Below are 7014 nucleotides of genomic sequence, written 5' to 3'. Positions count from 1 at the left end.
AGAAAAGGTAACTTACTTTAACAACTTACTCTAACTCCACTTAACCCATAAAACACAAACAACCTCAGCATGTTCATCAAACTACTGTGTCTAATTTCAATTCATGGAATTCTCACCAAATTTAACACATTCTACACTCACCCTGAAACTCACCCCTCTGTACACATTACAGCTTCTATTCTCCACTCCCCTCTTCTAAACACTCATGAGATTTCTACTTTCCTCTCTGCAAGTACTTTGACAACCGCAATTGGCCACCAGTACAAACACTCGCAAACATCCACCAAGATTTATCTCACTCTTCTGCTTTTATTAGCTGGTGACATATCACCAAATCCAGGCCCCAACCACCTTTCCCTCTCTCACTCTGCTGTCTCAAAACAACATAGAAATCCATCTAACCTCATAAATATCACGTGTCTCCCATCCCCCTCCAAATCACTAAAATGTGCCTTATTGAATGCACGCTCTGTTTGTAACAAATTAACATCCATCCATGACCTCTTCATATCTCACAACTTTAATCTGCTGGCTATAACAGAAACATGGCTCACACAATCAGACACTGACTCCCCTGCAGCACTGTCACATGGTGGTTTCCACTTCTCACACACATCTAGGCCTAATAATAGTAAAGGTGGTGGGGTCGGAATCTTACTGTCACAGTTTTTCACATACACTGTTCTAACTCAGGTTTCATCACTCGCATTCACCTCATTTGAAGTTCACTCTATCAGGATTTTCACCCCCTTCTCTCTGCATGTTGCAGCTATCTATCGCCCTCCTGGGCAACCTAAACAACAATTTCTAGAAGATTTCTCTGCCTGGCTCCCACACTTCTTATCCTCTGACATCTTCACCATCATTATGGGTGATTTCAATATAGCTCTTGACAGTCCACAATCTGTTCATGCATCCAAACTCCTCTCTCTAACCTCCTCTCTTGGCCTAACCCAATGGTCCGACTCCTCTACTCACCATGAGGGCCACTGCCTGCTCTGCTCAGTTTCCAAATTCACTAACACTCCTTTCCCTCTCTCTGATCACAACCTGATCACCTTCACAATCTCTTCTATTACTTTAAATTCTAGGACACTAAAACCTAGCAAGCCTCCTCTAACCCGCAGAAATACTAACAATATACATTTTCAACAACTTTCCACTTCTCTGCAACAACTGCTCTCACCAATCTCTACATTTACTACACCTGACACTGCTGTATCACACCTGCACCAGACCCTAGAGAGTGCCCTTGATGAAGTGGCTCCAGCTACCCATCACACTCCACGTAGGCTTAGATGCCAACCATGGCACTCTAAATCAACAAGACACCTACAAAAACTGTCACGTAAAGTAGAACGTCAGTGGCGGAAATATCAGAATCCAAATGACTTTCTCACATATAAGACTACCTACCACTCCTATCGTCAGGCCCTGGACACTGCCAAACAAACATATTTCCAATCTCTCATCTCTTATCATGCCAACAACCCCAAGCGACTTGTAAACTAATCAGCTCCTTTGGATTTCAGTATGATTTGTATGCTGATGATACTCAAATCTACCTATCCTCCCCAGATTTGTCACCACCAGTATTTGCTCGTGTCACTGGATGCCTGTCTGCCATTTCATCTTGGATGTCATCTCGCCACCTCAAACTCAACATTTCCAAAACCGAATTAATTATTTTCCCACCAGCTAAGAGTAGTTACCAACCTGATATCTCTATAACTGTTGACAATGCAACTATCCACCCCACCCCACAAGCTCGTTGCCTAGGTGTCACCCTTGACTCTGAACTGTCCTTTGTTCCACACATTCAATCTGTCTCTAAATCATGTTACATGCACCTTAAAAACATATCCAAAATACGCCCTTATCTTACACAAGACACTGCAAAAACTCAAATCCATGCACTCATCATCTCCCGCATTGATTATTGTAATAGTCTCCTTACTGGTCTTCCCAAACATAGGCTATCACCACTTCAATCCATTTTAAATGCAGCTGCGAGGCTAATCTTCCTCGCCAGACGTTCTTCATCTGCTGATCCGCTCTGTCAGTCCCTCCATTGGTTACCGGTATTCTACCGTGTCAAATATAAAATACTTTTACTTACATACAAGGCTATTAACCAAACTGCACCATCATACATCTCCTCACTCATCTCAAAATATCTCCCTACCAGACCTCTCCGCTCTGCACAAGATCTGCGTCTCTCATCCACATGTATTACCTGTTCCCACTCAAAATTACAGGACTTTACCCGGGCTTCACCCACTCTGTGGAATGCACTCTCACGCACAATAAGACTCTCCTCTAGTCTCCAAACCTTTAAACGTTCTCTGAAAACTCATCTCTTCAGACAAGCCTACCAAATTTCAGACCCACACACATAACCTTCACAGCTTCCCTATCAAGTTACATCCCCTCTGTACAGTCCACATAAACTCACATTTTGTCTTCCAACATTGCTGGGTGATCATATCATATACAACCCATTAAGAACCTAGCAACCTGGGGAACCATTATGTGACAGGTAGCATCTATCCTTGTGTATCAATGCCTATTTTCCTATAGATTGTAAGCTTGCGAGCAGGGCCTTCCTACCTCTGTCTGTCTGTCTGTCTGTCTGTCTGTCTGTCTTTGCCCAGTTTTGTTCTATAATTGTTGTTCTAATTGTAAAGCGCAACGGAATATGCTGCGCTATATAAGAAACTGCTAATAAATAATAAATAATAAATAAGTCCAAACTTACGTAGCACTGCCTGAAGATATCCCCAATGCAGGCGATCAAACGCCTTCTCCACGTCCAGCTAAAGCAACAATAAGGGATCATCTGAAGCGGTGAAGGCGTCCATCACATTTATTACTCGTCTAGTGTTATCGGGGGATTGTCTACCGGGGACAAACCCCACCTGATCTCGATGGACGAGGGAGGGGAGAAGAGGGTTGAGTCTGTTGGCTATTAGTTTTGCATACATTTTTAAATCAGTATTTAGTAGTGCTATGGGGCTGTCACTGGCCTAGACTGAGGGTGTTGTGAACTCAGGGATTCTTCCGATGGTTGGGAAGAGGAACCACAACTGAGCCGGAAAAGCCTATGTGTAAGCAACAATACGTCTTACACATAATATAACCAGCGGACCCTTTCGGCCCCTGTCCTCGGCCTGAACCCTGGCTCCCGAACGCCTCTCGCGTGCACACTTAGCTCCCGTTGTGGACTTTTTAAACACAAGTGACTAAGTGGCCAACGCAAGACGACGGTGAAAAGTCCTCTGATTGGTTTTTACCCGCTCCGTCTCTTCTGGACAGTACCACAGTCCACTCCTGTAGTGATTTCCCAGCGTACCCAGTGAGTACCCTAACAGACCCCTCAGCACTGGAAGTATGAAGTATTAACAGCAATAAATTAATACCCCACCTTTTTCAGTGGAGGTTTACAAGCCTGATCTTTTTGGTTTCTTTCCACAGGAATTTCGCTTGGGAAACGTCACCAAGCCTTCCTATGGAGTTCCACCAGGAATATTTCCTGAGAGAGTCAGTGAAAATTCCTTCTCTTTACACAAATCATGTCTGCATATGCTAACACAGTGCGTATGATGCCGCAATTGCGCAAAATTACGCAAATGGTATCACGTTGCGCCACGTATCACACCACGTATCACATACACACCGGTGCGGTCCAATCGCACGGCTTATAGATACTTGTTATCTATACGTCCTACGATCACAGGAGTCGAATTCACTAGCTGCGCTCCACAGCCGGAGCGTAACACCAGAAATCACATTCCTCCGCACATTTACACACACACTACGTGCCTCAATACCAATAAATATGTGAGGTCGCTAACCTCCACGCCACGAAGCCTCTGTTTACTCAGTGCCTCGCCGACGGTATCCTGTTTTCCGGGGTTCAATCCACTCACACTTACTTTCAACCCACATGGATTCACAATATTTTCTGTATAGAAAAAGAAATCATTTACCAGTGATTGATAACATCCCCCTAGAGGTATTACACTTCAATTCAATATGGCTATTCACTATAATTTAAATGCTATGATTCAGATTGGATAGCTATCTTGCAGAACCTACAATTATATAAATATACATATTTTATATAATAAATATATATATATACACACACACATTTATTACATTCTATGAAACCCTCACATAGCATATATTTATACACATATACTGAATGTAGTTTCCACAGCATCCTAATTTGCATCTCAACAGATGTCCACATGCTGTACTCTTGTTCCAAAGTCGTTGAACAAGTTCATTAGCATTTCAGTTGTCTAGGTCAAAGGGCTCATCTGACACACTCCTTGTCTTCCAGATCTGAGACAAATCATGAAGAAAACTTTCTCATCTGTGTGTATTTTTCTTACATCAAGCTAACTGTTAATCTCACTATTAATCTTACTAGGTCTAATTGAAACACTATTTCTAATTGACTATGTCATGGGTTAGTTAAATTCATTGGTAGCTTTTAAATGGTGATGGATTTGTACATATATATTGTTTACTTGTGACAAAGGTTACATATTGTTTAACAATGGCTTTCAGGAACAGCTGAAAGTCAGCTGTTAGTTAGGTGGGTTGGGAGTGACGTTAAATGATGTTGGTTTTGATAAGACCAATGCAGATTGTGCAGCTGTAACTGCATTAAACCTAAAATGGCCACTGCTCCTCCCCCCTCCAAGCCCTGTGCTTGGACACGAAATGGAGTCCAAGCCATACGGCCAGAACACACAAACACTCTCCTTAGTCACAAGTAAATCCCAAATTATACAAGCACCGGAAGTCGCCCTGATGGACAATTCCCACTGCATGCTAACAAAACTTCCACACGCTTTTTCAGCGCGAACGAAGCTTTGTTACTTCAGGCCTGTGTTAACACTATGTGAATAAGACGCAGCATGGTAACCAAGCTATATCCGTACTATGCGAATTAGATGCATGCACCAAATTTTAAATGCTCGTTAAATTTGCTTAACAGATAAACAATCCAATCTGAATCAAACACAATATGACTTATTGAACCTCGTTAGCAACAATAAAGAGTACACTGTAACATTTCTAGTATTGTGCGTTTTTGTCACACTCACAGGCAACAAAGAAATCTATTGTTCCTTGATTCATATCAGCGTCTTAATGACCACAAAAACGGATGTGGTTCATCGGCAACAGATGCATCCACCCTTAGCCGGTAGACCACAGCGCGTCTGTACTGCACATCATATAAGTACGTGATATCCCTGACATAGCCCTCAACTGTGAATTTCCATTTTTAAAAAAATAAACATTTACATGCCAGCGTTAATATATACTGCGGACTCAAGGTGCATCTTATTACCATATACAAAAATAGTGCGCTAAACGTCACAGCACTATGTTCCTTAAGAGAAAGCAAGTAGTCTCACACATGGTATTACTGAGGTCCAATGCTCAGAGGTATATATGTATTTGATATTAAAAGTTATGCATACAAAATAACATATGTACAGTATATCATGCAGTATAACATGTATAAGCCTAATTGAGTGGTACAAAGTTACAATAAAATAAGAATCAGTTACAGCCAGTATACGTCACCCTATCCCATATGACCTTCCTCCATGTCTTCCTCTCAGCAAGCAACTTCCTCACTATGCCTTAGACCAGTGATTTTCAACCTTTTTTTAACTCACAGCACACCGAACAATATTTTAAAATTGCCAAGGCACACCATCGCTTCTCCACGGAAAAAAACATACACACATTGGCCCTCACAGTGAATACAAATCCACACATACATTGGCCTACACAGAAAAATATATCCCATTGCTCCCCACATAAATCCTATTAAATTATTCACATTGCCCACCCCTAAATCCTTTTGCTCCCCACATAAATCCTATTGCTCCCCACAGGAGAAATAAGATAACTAATATTAGCCCCTATCTGTCAGATGTCCTCCTCCCTGTCCCTCAGTGGTGGGGGTTGTTCATAGTGGACAGCGAATACTGAGCAGCGGGCGGTCGGACAGGAGAGGATGTGGTGAGCAGGGAAAGTTTTGTATGCGGGTGGGAACTGGAAGATGTGTATGTGTATGTGTGGGCTGGCTGGGTGGTGAGACGTGGTGGCTGTGACCTATGATGTCATACTGCTGTGTCTTCAAGGCATAGATCACGAACGGGGCATGACTGATCTTCTAAGAAGAGCTCGGGCCAACAGATCGCTCTGAAGGTGCAGGAAGTGGCTCTGACTCCGCGGCACACCTTGCAACTGGTCGCGGCACACTTGTTAAAAAAGCCTGCCTTAGACACTACATATATCAAACAGTGGGAAGTCTGTTGGTTTCGGTCTCCTTCCATTGGTCCAGGAGAGGGAGGTTTCTCATTCATTGTGTGTTATTGGTCAGTTCATATGTAAGCAATGTCCAGTTTGAAGATGCAGGTATAGGGATTAACCAGTGGGATTCTGCACACAAGCTTCCGCAGGGAGTCCTTTGTTCTCATAAGAATGACTTTAAATTTCATACATTTGTTCATAACTAATCGTTGCAATGTGCTACAATTTACCCATAGCTATCGAATTAATCCACACATTCTCCTGACCATTTTGACATGAAGCATGATATAATAAACTTGTTCCGTCCCAATACTACATATATATCTTGTTTTACACTCTATTATATAAATACAATATAATACAAGTCTGGTGCTGGACATGTTTTGTCTATGTGTAATTTATGTGTTGTATGAAATATGTGTCTGTGTGTCTTTATGGCATTTCTCAGTGATTGCGCCTTTTACCGTATATACACCCACCATGCTGCAACACGCACACCGTGCGATTCTATGCATGATGTATGGTAAAGAAGCATGGTGCATCCATATACATCAATTGCGTCCTTACGCTACCACTGAGAAGCGTCACTCTATGTGTGGTTTATATTGCCTTCTTTTTCTGACTTCAACAGTACTATTGTGGGCATTATGTGTAAGGGGCACTGCTACT

The sequence above is a fragment of the Pseudophryne corroboree genome, chromosome 6 (genome assembly GCF_028390025.1).
Source record: "Pseudophryne corroboree isolate aPseCor3 chromosome 6, aPseCor3.hap2, whole genome shotgun sequence".
NCBI lineage: Eukaryota > Metazoa > Chordata > Amphibia > Anura > Myobatrachidae > Pseudophryne > Pseudophryne corroboree.
This window is presented reverse-complemented; position numbering follows the sequence as displayed.